At 47.5% G+C, this 13,220-nt stretch overlaps 1 protein-coding gene across 1 annotated transcript in view; it reads right to left on the reverse strand.

The window, feature by feature from the left end:
• The window catches only part of MARCHF4 (membrane associated ring-CH-type finger 4), a 94,413-nt gene that overhangs the window by 21,622 nt on the left and 59,571 nt on the right, over window positions 1-13,220 (reverse strand). The gene's annotated exons all lie outside the window — the stretch shown is intronic.

A 13,220-nucleotide genomic window follows, 5' to 3' on the forward strand; every position in this document is an offset into this window, starting at 1 on the left:
TGAGTGGGGGGGTGGTTCTGTGGGGGCCCTCTGCCGTCCACCTGGCTGTCAGCCTCCACTGGCTTCTCTTTAAAGGCTCAGCCATAGATCTCAAACTCAAATGCCTTCAGGCCCAGCAAGGCAATACCAGTGACAGAAGCTAGCTGGGTTGGGGGCAGGGGGAGCGGGGGCGGGGGTCCTCGGGCAGGCGGAATGGAGGGCCCAGACCCAAGTTAAAGGGAACAGCCATCATCAGCTCCAGTAAGCTGTTCATGTGGGAATCAAGGTGGCAATTTTTACGTTAAATCTCCCAATAGTCAAATGTCAACAGCGAATCCAAGTTTTTAATATACAGGGAGGATCGTTTTGCCTGGAGTTCGGAGCTCTGGCCTGGAGAGTTTGCACTCTTCTGCAGGACAGCCCGGAGAGACCTGGGTCCCTTCTGTGAAGCTTCTGGCCCAGCCCCCAGAGTGACGAAAACATGGTAGGCAGGCCTGAATCCTGGCGACCTAGGAAGTTGGGCAGGCGCCCTTACTGGAGGCCTGGGGCCCTCTGGGCACATCCCTCGGGCCTGGCTGGGAGTGGCTGGGAAGCCCAGCCTGGGGCAGGGCCGGAAGCAGGGAGGCAAAGATGGTGCCCTGATTTGCAGCCTGTGTGAGAGGACCGCAGAGCTGGGCTCAGTCTCCAGAGCACCCTGTGAGCACACAGCACGTGACCACCACTGACGCCTGCGCGTGCTTCCTGCCGGGTCTGATGCTGTGGCCCAGAGTGCCTCTGTGGGCCCCTCCCCCCCCGCTTCCCTCTCCCCCATCTGTTCTCTCCCCATCCTAGCCCAGGGTCTCACGTTTCTGCTTGCTGACTCCTGTCCACCCAGCTCCTTCTTTACCTTCTCAGAGACTTTAGCAGTGGAGCCCACCCACCTCCCCCAACCTGTGCTCCCTTCTGACCTCTCCCATGGCCCCCTCCTTTCTTACTCCCGGTGCCTCCCCCCTCCCCCCAACTCATCTATTCTGAAAAAATGCCTTCTGCCTCACTCCTGTCAAAGGATCCAGTTGCTGCCATGCACAGTCCTGTTCTCTCAGCCCCAGGCCCCATGTGTGTCTGGCAAATGGCCACTTAAGCCATGCCCCTGTTAATTTGGGGCTTTCACTATTCAGGAAACCACACTTTGTTCCCAACTTTGAATTAGCAGACACAGGAGCCGCAGACCTATAAGTTGCATATCTTCATTTGTGTATCTAGTCATTTTGTTCTTTACCGTAGACTGTAGAACCAACCGTTTCCTCCCGAAAAGCATGGAACCATCTTTCCCTTCCACTTCAACTCTCATCACTCAAAGACTACCCGTCAGCCTGGAAGAGGTCTAGAATGTCCTTTTGCACCTTGTATACCTGCCAAAGTGCCTCTCTGTTTTCATAATAGTTACAAAGCCACCTCCTACAGGGAGGCAGCCCTGATTTCTCCAGGTTGCTTTGATTGTTGAGTACCTTGTGCTCCACACCTTGAGCGTGTACTGTTAGAGCACTCAGCACAACCTTATGAGGGTCTCTGCTTATGCCTTTCTCCCCCTTAGAGGAGCCCAGGAAGGCAAGGCTAGAGGAGTTGTTCATCTTTGCACCTCATTCCCTGGGTGCCTAGCCTACTCCCAGCAGGCCCTCAACAACCTTTGTGTTTGAGTGAGTCAGCAAAAAATTAATCAGGGGGTTTCCTGCACTGCCTTGAAGAATGGGGATAAGACTGCCCACTCCAGAAGAACGAGAACCAGTCCAACTTGTCAACCTTGAGACCTCAGCACCTCACTCAGTGCCCAGCACTCCTTCAATATTGACAGGCCCCCTTCACTATGGCTGAGGGGTTGGGGCCTTTCCATACCCCCATTAAAGCACTTCCCCATGTGTCTCTGGGTCACCCCTACACTGTGACCCCTCACAGCAATATGTATCTTATATCCATCTTATTACTGTCTTTGCATCCTTAGCACCCAGTACAGTGCCTGAAACAATGAGACCCCCCCCCATCCAACACTCACGTTGGAATGTGTACCCATCTGTTTGATGAACAAGAGGCTTTGCTCCTCTAGGACATGGCCAGCCTCTGGCTCCAGGTGGGCAGCTGTGGCTCCTGGGAGAGGGGTAGAATAGGCAGGAGATGCCCACATTGCAGGGCACTCACCACGCCCATCAAGGCCTAGGGGCCCCTGATATTGAGTAGCTGCTGTGTGGCTCTGAGAAAGAATTAGGAGGGGGAGAGTGGGGAGAGGTGCTGGGGGGAGGGGCAAAAGCCCTCATTATTCCTGGCAGCATTTCCTAGGCTCATTAATTCCAACAGGATAAGCTGGGTTTGATTAATCGGGTTGTTAAGCAGCCATGTCAAATTGCCAATCAGGTAAGAGACGTTACTTCCGGTTCCTGGCAGCGGTGCCAGGCAACAGCAAAGGCTATTCTTGCTTTCCAAACAGCAGCCATGAGACAGGGCAGGAAGAGCCACTGGCCAGGGCACAGCTGATAACAAGACCTGGGCTCTCATCGTGGCTCTGGATGTGGGACCTTCAGGGCTCACTGGAGCCCCCGATCCTCAGCCTCGTTATCTGGAGAAGGAGGGAGCATGACCGGGTCTGGTCCCAGTGCCCGGCCGCCGACTAAGGGGCCAAGGGTGTACAAATTCCGCTGGAGCTCCCGGGCACCGACTCTTCCCCGGGCACTGGACAACCCAAAAGGCAGGATAGGGACTTGCTTTGGGTGCCACAAATACTAGAAAGTAAGGACACTGAAGCTGTTAGAAAAGTTCAACTTTGGTGAAGGAAATGATCCAGGATTTTAGAAAAAAAAATCTGCAAAGAAGCTATTTTAACCTTGGCATTCAAGTCAGTTTTGTATTTTATGATCTGATATATTTTTATGTACATTTGGGAGGAGAGCCATAACCTTTTCTGTATTTAGGGCTTCTAAGAAGCCTTAACCTGGACCCTGTACCATCTCTGACTGGTCAACCTGGGCTTCTTTAAGAACAAGAAAAATGGAAATGAGCCAACAGCCAGATGGATTCAGGTCAGACTGAATGGAGATGTTCTTTGCAGTAAACTCTATTAAAAAGTAAAATGGTAGAACATGGAAACGGAGGTGGTAAATCTCTCTCAATATAACAGAGACTCCTAACAAAGAGGATTAAATGTCCAACTCAAGGTCACTCAGCCAGCCAGTAGCATGGCCAGAATGTAACGCTGAGTCTTTCTGACATCAGACTCTGAGCTTCTCACCACATCACTGCTCATCCCACCTTCTGTGCTCTGGTCCCTGCCGTCCCTCCTGCACCTGTGCCCGCGGGGCTCTTCTCTGTCTTTCCCTCCCTGGTCCAGCTCCGGCTCCTCCATCAAGTCTCCCATAGCCACCAGCTACGGACCTGCCTTTCCCCCTGCATCATCACCCACAGATTGGTACTTGATCGTTCTTCAGTTGTTTCCTCCGGGATTTGGGGTGCTCCTGTGTATCCTGTAGAACTGGGCATGTCATAGGTGCACGTGAAGGGTGCATTGACTGGCTGGATGGGCACCGGGGCAGGGCAGAGGATGGGCCCCCACACCCAGCTCCTGAGGCTCCAGTCTTTGGGCTGGAGGATTATTACCATCTTGTCTGCAGTGCTTAGCAAACTCCACAGATCAAAGGGCCTCATTAAATGTAAAGGGCACCAGACACTTCCTCAATGATCTGCTCGAAGCTTTGGGGCCCAAAGACCACCATGACTAAGGCAAGAAAAATAGGATCGTCTCTAATACCCTGGCCCCCATGGTACACGGTAGAAGGGAGGAGTGGAAAGCTTGGTCTCTGGAGACCAACTCCTTAGGTTTAAGTGCCTCTTCAATGCTTACTGGCTGTGCAAACTTGGGCAAGTCTCTTAACCTCTCTGAGGCTTTGTTTCTTCATCTTTCCATTGTGGGCAACTCTGATCTCCTCAAAGCATGGCTATAAGAATCTCCCAACTTCTGGCCCAGGGCTGTCCTCTGTGTTACCTCGGGGTCACTGAGAGTGTTTAAGGGCCCTTCTTTTCTGGGGGCGCTGAACAGAAGGCCTCTTGGATGGGTTAGGTGGGGTCATCTAGAGGTAGGACAAGGTGGTCCATGGCCCCTGACTGTGGCTGAGCTGCTGGGACAGGAAGAAAGCAGGATGGGTTTTCCTTGCTGCCAGTGACACAGCTAGCTGCAGAAGCAAGACTTCTGTCATTTCTCCATTCACAGATTTCTGTCTGTTTGTTTCTGCCTTGCTTCAGTTTTTCTCCCATCTCAATCTGAAAGGACTCTCTTCTGGAGTCCTTAGGTTATGTGGTTGCCATAGCAGTGGCAGATAAGCCAGAGACTTCTCCTTCCACACACACAGAGGCACCAGGCATCCTTGCCACTGAGCAGAAAAAAAGTATGTAGTCTAGTGACACCAAGAGAGCCCGAGCCCTGCTGTAGTTTGCAGCTCTGGGAGATTAGAACAGAGGGAACAATAGACACACCAGCCTTGGAGTGCAGTTTACGGACATTTCTCTTTGTTGAGACTAACATGATAGTTAAGCACTTGGGCTCTAGTTCCAGACAGAATCGGGTATATCCAGGCTTTTACGGTCTGTGTGACTCTGGAAAAGTTGCTTAACCTCTCTGGGCTTCATTCAATCATTCCTTTATTCATCAAATACACTTTTAGTATCTTCCCATTTCTGTTCTAGGTGACAGGGATACAGCAGTGAATGTAACTAACCAAAATTTTCTAGTCAAGAGAGACAGACATTTTTAAAAAAGAAAAATAAGTAAACTATAAGTTTCTAAAATGTTGTTATCTGCTACGGAAAAAAAAAAAATAAACAGGGAAAAGGGAAATGGAAGGGAGGCACAGGTTGAAATTCTAACAAAGAATGGCTATGGAAGGCTTCACCAAATGGAGACTTTTGAGTGAAGACCTGGGGAAGGTAAGGGAGCAATCCATGTGGGTATCTGGGGCCTGAGCATTCCAGGCAGAGGGAACATCAAGTTCAAAGGCCCTGAGGCAGAAGCATGCCTGGCATATTCTAGGGATACCAAAGAGGCCAGTGTATCTGAAGTAGAGTGAATGAGGGGAAGGAGAATAGGAAATGAGGTCAGAGATATAATGAGGGTCAAGAATTGGGGGGACAGGTCAGACAAGGCTTGTGAGCCCTTTTAAGTACTTGGCATTTATTGTGAATGAGATGGGAAACCAGGAGAGAGTTTTGAGCAGAGAAGAGTGACATGATCTGACCATGTTTGACAGGATCCCTCCGGCTGCTGTGTTGGAAATAGACTAGAAGGACGTAAGGGCCAAGTAGGGAGGCAGGAACCCAGGCGAGCGATGATGGTGTTTGGGACCAGTCTGGTAGCAGTGAAAGTTCTGAGAAATGGTCCCTGGATATATTTTTGAAGATACAGGTACTCAGATTTGCTGGCAGACTGGATGTGGTGGATGAGAGGATAGAAGCCAAGGATGATGGCAACCTGAGCAATGAGAAGGCTGAAGAGTTGCCTTTGGTTGAGATGGGCAGGACAGAGGGAGGGGCAGGTTTTGGAGGACGGGTCAACTTTGAGATGCCTATTAAATATCTGAACGGAGACATCAAATAGGAAGTGCAATATACAGCAGGCTGGAGTTTAGGGGAGGTCCATGCTCAAGATATAAATTTGAGAGTCACTGGCATGCAGACGGTGTTTAAAGCTACAAGCCGAGGAGTGAGTGCAGGTAGGAGAAGGGAGGGGTGCCAGGGCTGCTTCCTGGAGGATGCCAAGACATCGGAGCTTAGGAGGTGGGAAAAAGCCAGTAGGAGAGCCTGAGAGGGAAGGTCAGGGTGCTGAGAAGAGAACGTGATGTTCCAAAAGCCAAAGTGTTTCAGGAAAGAGGGAGCAATCGGCCCTGTCAAATGCTGCTGAGGGGTCCAGTTGGATGAGAACTGAGAGTTAACCATGGATTTGACAAGTTTTCTTTTGATTTCTTCCGTTTTCTAGATGAAGCCAAGTCATGGGCTGAGAGTGAAGGTGGGGGAGGAGGTCTGAGAATTGGTGTGAAATAGACACCTGGGAGAGTTTAAGAGTGGTTACACTAGAGAAATAAAGAGGATTGCTGGCAGCATTGAGGGCCCTGTCTATTAAAATAAAACGGCTCATCTGTGAAATCGGGGGAGGAGGGGAATACATTTAGCATCATGCCAGGCACACAGCGAGGTCTCAGTAAATGCTAGCTAATATGGAAAGGGTTATAATAGGAGTTACTTCCTTGTCTCTAAAGCCACTTTCTCCACTACTTCAAACATTGATCAGTTTCCTTCCTTCCTCCTTTGAATAACATTCCTTCTTATTAATAATCCTCATGTTATAAACATCTCAGGTTTATAGACATTCTACCATCTACTACCCCAGTAACTGAATGAGGCTAATAATTATTTCTGATGCATCTCTTCATCTCCCCAGCAGCCTTGTTCACAGATCCTTACCTTTCCAGCCCTGATAAGAGAGTCAGCCTTGCTGGATCCCTATTAACATACAAACGCAAAGGTAGCTTCTCCTTTGCTCCTCTCCTTGGAACTCAGTTCCAGGCAGTGTTGGCTGGATGTGGTGGTTAATTGACATGGTAATAGTGATGGGTGGGGTCACGGATTTTAACTCTCCCTGCCACTCCCTCCTCACACCCCTACCTTTGGAGAGGAGGAGACGTTTGTTAAGTCAAAGTTAAGAGACGAGATTTTTTTTTGAAGTATATTTGGTTTACAATGTTGTGCTAATTGCTGGTATACAGCATAGCAATTCAGTTATCATACATATATTCTTTTTAATTAAAGGTTATTGCAAAATACTGAATATAGTTCCCTGTGGAATACAGTAGGACCTTGTTTATTTTATATATAGTAGTTTGCATCTGCTAATCCCAAACTCTTAATTTATCCCTCCCCCTCCTTCCCCCTTTGGTAACCATAAATTTGTTTTCTATGTCTGTGAGTCTGTTTCTGTTTTGTAAATAATTTCATTTGTATCATTTTTTTAGATTCCACATACAAGTGATATCACGTGGTAGTTTTCTTTTTCTGTCTGACTGACTTCACTTAGTATGACAATCTCTAGGTCCACCCATGTTGCTGCAAATGGCATTATTTCATTCTTTTTATGGCTGAGTAGTATTCCATTGTATAAATATACCACATCTTCTTTATTCAGTCATCTGTCAGTGGACATTCAGGTTGTTTCCATGTCTTGACTATTGTAAATAGTGCTGCTATAAAAGTTGAGACGCATATATCTTTTTGAATTAAAGTTCCCCCTGGATATATGCCCAGGAGTGGGATTGCTGGATCATATGATAAGTCCGTTTTTTTTTTTTTTTTGAGAAATCTCCATGCTATTTTCCATAGTGGCTGCACCAAATTACATTCCCACCAACAATGTAGGAGAGTTCCCTTTTCTTCACATCCTCTCCAGCATTTGTCATTTGTGGATTTGTGTATGATGGCCCTTCTGACTGATGTGAAGTGATACCTCATTGTAGTTTTGATTTGGATTTCTCTGATAATTAGTGATATTTATTTCAGTGTCTTTCCTGTTTCTGTTGGCTATCTGTATGTCTTTGTTGGAGAAATGTCTATTTAGGTCTTCCACCCAGTTTTTGATTGGGTTGTTTGTTATTGAGTTGTATGAGCTGTTTGTATATTCTGGAAATTAAACTCTTATCAGTCACATCATTTGCAAATATTATCTCCCAGTCTGTGGGCTGTCTTTTCATTTTGTTTATGGTCTCCTTTGCTGTGTAAAAGCTTACAAATTTAACTAGGTCCTATTTGTTTATTTTTGCTTTTATTTCTGTTGCCTTGGGAGACTGACTTATGAAAACATTGTTACAATTTATGAAGAGACAGATATTTTTATAAGCATAGGAATGCATTAAAGTTTTCTCTGAGATTTAGTTTGTGTAAATAAGGAAATTTTCACTTGCCCTGTTTGTGCTCAACTGTGAAGATGCAGAGGACATAAAGCTTTAAAATTAGAATTTCCCCTCCAGAGTGGAGTGGACTCTGTGTATTGTGGTGGGAGGAATGGGCACAGGAGTAAGAAAAGTTCATTGAGACTGTGAAGGAGAATTAGGAAGAATGCCAAGGGAAGTAGGGAGTCCTCAATGCTCATCCAAGGTAATCTCTATGGGGAAGGACAGTTGGCTTAACAGGGCAAGCAAAGGACTGCTTTGTACCACTCCACAGACCCCACACATCTGGGGGACTGGCTAACAGTAAGGCTTATCAATAGCACATCCTCCCAACTTTATGGGCGCAGCCAAACTGGTCTGTGATATTGACCAACTATTTGTGTAACTGTGATCTGAGTTAGGGGAACAGCACTGGGGACGAAGGAGACAAAGCGGGAGCACAGATGGGGCCAGTGAACAGAAGGAAAGCCTGGAATATTCCAGGGTCTTCTTCCTGTGGGACAGCACGCAATGATTTCTTGATTCCACAGAACTGTGAGAGGTCAGTGTGTCCTAGTATTGGGGTCAAGAAAAATGACCTATCGCGAGAGCCTTCTTACTAGCAAAATTGTGGTGGAAAAGATAAATGGGAGGGGGTGTGGCTTCTGCTACCCAGGCGGGTGATGAAGCAAGTTTCCCCCTTATCTCTGGGAGGCAGGCTGATTGGCATGATGACCTTCAAAGATCCCCATGGCCCTAGAATCCATTATTACACACAGACAAGCCATTCCGAATTCTCTGCGTATGGTCAGGCAGTGTACGGGCAGCAATTTGTTTTCTGGCTGGAGCCCCTCCTGGCCACGCATCATAGCACGTGGCATGCTCCCTTCCTGGCCAGGCAGGCCAAATCCAAGACTCATGTCCCCCCTCGATGGCACCAAGGCCAGACCTGGCTTCAGGAGACTAACAGTGTGTCAACACTGGCAGAAGGAAATGGGAATTGTTGCAAGATAATTTGATTAAAAAAAAGAAAGCGCTCTATTACTAAGCAGGAAAAAAAAAAGATTTAAGGCCTTAATGAGCTCTAGTTATCTACATTCAATTCAATTAACCACATAATTATTTCCAGTTCTCTCATGCCGGCAGTTTATTTTCACAAACACACACAGACACACCACACACACCAGGTATAATCTGCCTCCCTCTTAGTGAAAATGTTTCAGTCTTCCTGTTCATCAGTTCAAAAAAAAAAAAAGGAATACAAAAAGAGACATGGAGAACAAACACACCAACCCAAACCAAAGCCTCCAAACTATGTTTTCCTATTTTCATGACAGTTATTTCATTCCTGCAGTGCGTTTCTCCCTCTAATTTAACTGGGATAAGACAAATGTACCATATTCTCTCTAACTGCCTCTAAATTTACTCAACTGGTACTAGAAAGAAGAACTTAACCTCACAGTAATTGAATTTAAATAACATCCAATTCCATAAAGTCAAACACGATCTGCATAATAAACAAACCAAGCTCCACGAGGGCCGGCAGAAAGAAAGGTCATATTTTATGTGTCTATTCATAATCATAGCTGTATTTCTAATGACCTACACGTGTGATGTACCGTCCATGTGTCTTTCTGTACAGCTCATCGTTGCCGTCATGGTTGTTACCAAAGAGCTAAAATTAAAGGCTGATCTGCCCTCACTCCTTTGCCTGACTCAATAGAAAAACATAACTTTGATAAACCTCGCTGGCCAGAATTGGGCTATTTGCATACAGCAATGGGCTGGGCCTGTTTCCAAGGTTCCAGGCCACCAGACTGAAATTTCAGAGATTCCAGGTCACCGTGTTCTCTTTCTTTCTCCCAAGTCAGGTCAAGCCAAGGGCACAAATCAGTGGCAAGGTAAGCAGCAGATACTCAGTTACCTCCTGGGTCCGCCCTCCGTGGTCCCTGCACTCAGGCAAGGGGTGCCTAGCTTCCGTGGTGCAAAACCCTCATGTTATTTGAAGGGATTGTAGTGAAATTCTACAGAAATTAATTTTTAGTCACAGTAGTTATTGTATCATTCGGCGTGTTTTGAGGATACAGCAGAGGTTACAGTGTCAACAAGCTATGATGACGTGGTATACACATCACCGATGTTCTGAGTTATGGCCCTCGGCACTTAGAACCTTACACATGACTGACTCTTACAGAGCAAAAGTAGTAGGGTCTTTCCTGGGTGCCACTCCCAGCTATGCCACTCTCTGGCTGGTGACGTGGGTTTAGGCTATCTAAGTGTGGATTCCTTGGTTCTCCGAATTTCACATACATAAGAATCACCTGGAAAACTTGTGAAGCATTCAGATTCCCAGGCTGCACTGCAGAGACTGACTCCACGGAGACTCTCTTGATGCCAGGTTGGCTAAGACTCATTTGTAAAGCTCACAGAGACCCTTTAGCAAACCTTCAGTCTCCTATGTGACTCGAAGACTCTTAGCTAGACAAAGAGGAAGGTAAATACCAACAGCTAGAACTTACTGAGCACTTACTATGTGCCAAGCCCCGTATGCAAGCTTTGACTGTTGGGTTCAAGTCCTGGTCCTCCCACTTACTAGGTGAGGGGTGTCGTGCGAATTACCTACGCGTCCCGAGCCCCTGTCCTGTCATGTGTATCGGCACTGCTTTACAGACGTCTGGGCTGCCGTGTCTGCCTCTCTTACTAATTCACACTGACCGATCGCGTACCAGGGGCCAGATGTTGTTCTAAGCACTTGGCATGCATGAGGCGCTATCTAGCATGGCTACTGGGGCCGGTGAACCCAGGCTGGCTGGTTTGAATCCCTGCTCTGCCACTGACCGGCTGTGTGACCTTGGCAAGTTTGCTCAGATGTAAAGTGGGACCAAGGGGTACTTCCTGCCTCCCAGGGCCTCGTGAGGATTCAATAAGATCGTACCCAGTGAGGAGTCAGAACCCTGCCTGACACAGGGTGAATGCTCCTCGCACATCACGGTATGTTGTCGCACATGTGCCCATCTGTCCTTCGTAAATCTCTTCATGCCCTAACGAAAGGAGGGAGGCAGAGAATGCTGCTCCCTTGCACTGTGGAGGAGGGATCTCTGCAGTTTGTTGCCTTCCCGAGCACCTCAATTTACCACCTTGTAAATGAAACTCATCAGTCTGAAGCCTGTGAGTACTTAAGCTGCCTGGGAGCCTGGAGAAGGAGTACAGGTAATAACAGTGTGATGAAGGCCAGGAGTCTCCAGGTGCTGCTGACTGCCTGTTATTACAGGGAGAGGGAAGGACCAAACAGACACCCCAGCTCTCCATCCACCCACATGGCTCCGTCTCAGACCCAGCCCTCCCCAGGCCTCCTTCCCTGACGTGTATGTGTTTCTACCGCCTGCTGTGGGGGTAAGTAAAGGTCTTAAGCTGTGAGTGTTTTCAGCCATCACTCCTCTTGCTGTGAAAGGCTGTGAATTTGTGTGTTTATGAGACCAGCTGAGGGCCTTGCAATGCCCTTGGAAGTGCAGGGAAGGAGGGCAGAGTGGCTAACATGATCTGTGTAATGAAGAGCTTAGCAAGGAAAGGGAGGTATGAGAGGGGAAAAGAGATTTTTGCCGTGTAATTCCCTCTGCCTGCTTTTTAAAGAGATTGCAGTTAACGCTGAAATGTTTTTCAGTTCTTTCTCTGTTTGGGACTTGCATTTCTCCTTCAACATGAGCTTCATTCAGATTATACTCCATTTAGACTGAAAAACCTGAAGCCCAGAGAGGGCTGTGGCCTTTCCTAGGGTGGTGCAGGGGGGCACTGAAACAGGAACAAGTTGCAGACATCTCCCTCTCTGGGTTCAGAGCTTCAATGAGTCCATCCCAATCCCTGCAGGACTGATGCCTCTCACTGGGTGCCACCCATTCCAGAGTCTGTGGAAAGTTCAGCCCAGCTCTTTTCACACCTCTCAAGGAAGCGTACTATTCCTGAAGTCTTGGCTCTGATCCCCCGTCGGGAACACGCCTGCTAAGCAGAATTGGAATTACTATGGTGTGTGAAGAGACTCCGGTCTGTTGACTCCAAGCTTCTGCTAAGCTGCCACAAGTGGTTGTAGCTTCTGTCATCTTGGCAATTTTGCTTTTTGTTCGAAAGAATTCTGTATTCCTTACTTCTGAAGCTGGGAAGGAGGGGTGGTCTTCAAAGACCTTCGTCTCCAGCCTTCAGCCTCTGGTCAGACTGCCTGTCAGAGCACCACCCTCGACACACAGGGTGCTCCTGTTAGAGTAACGCTGGGGAGGGGGACCCTGGGGTCCACCATGCTTGCCAGTGCTTTCAGGTCCCTCTCTCAGACCCATATCGTGAGGACCAGTGCAGGACACGGCCAAATCTCACAGAACAGCCCAAGCCTCTGTACTTAGAGATCGGGGGACACCTGTGGACCAGGAGCGCTTCCTTTCGAAAGATGGTGACTGTAGCCCACAGTCTCCTCTTAGGAGCGGTTCAGCGGCCTGGGTTGAGCGCTGGCTCGCAGCCTTGGCGCTGAGAACACAAGATGGCGCCTGCCCAGGAGACACTCACACGCTAGGACACGCTTCCTCAAACCTGTCCAGACCCTTTGCTTTCGCCATGGTTGTTAGGCCTGCATTTCGCTTACTAAGAGGCTGGTATACAAAACATTACTTCCTTTCATCTGCCTTTAACCTCTTTTAGATGACAAGACGGTTAAGCAAGAAATCAGGACTTGTTTTCCATTGTTTTCTGGGACTTGGCAACCCAGCCATGTTCTCTCTCCCCTAATACTGCATGACTATTTAAAACTGCATTCCTCTTCCCCTCAGCAGTCGTCCATCCACACTGAAAAATTCTGTTTTTAGATTCTATTCTCATGTCATGCATCATTTCAGCCCCCTTTTTTCTAGACCTTCACCAGTCTCTTAAGTTTATAAGGTCAGTTTCCCTGCCATGTCTAAGATAGACAAGGACCCACATGTCCAGAGGCTGAGAGAGAACAGGCTATATCTTAAGAATATGTAGAGATTTATAACAAATCAAAAATTTCCTCATAACTGTAGCCCCCCAACATACACATGCACACATAATTTCCCCCAAATCAGAATCATAACTTACAGCCAGTTTATAACTTGTATTTTTAAATTCACACTATGTAATGAAACATTTCTCATGGTGAGCCATGATTTCATTGTTTCCTTAGAAGACAGGCCTAGGGTGGAATTACTAATTCAAAGGGCATGGACATTTTTAAGGCTCTAAACACGTTCTGAAGGCCATACTGGTCTTCAGAAAGATGACAAGAGTTTCCATCCATGTTCTTACAGTGTA

This window comes from Vicugna pacos, chromosome 5 (genome assembly GCF_048564905.1).
Source record: "Vicugna pacos chromosome 5, VicPac4, whole genome shotgun sequence".
Taxonomy (NCBI): Eukaryota; Metazoa; Chordata; class Mammalia; order Artiodactyla; family Camelidae; genus Vicugna; species Vicugna pacos.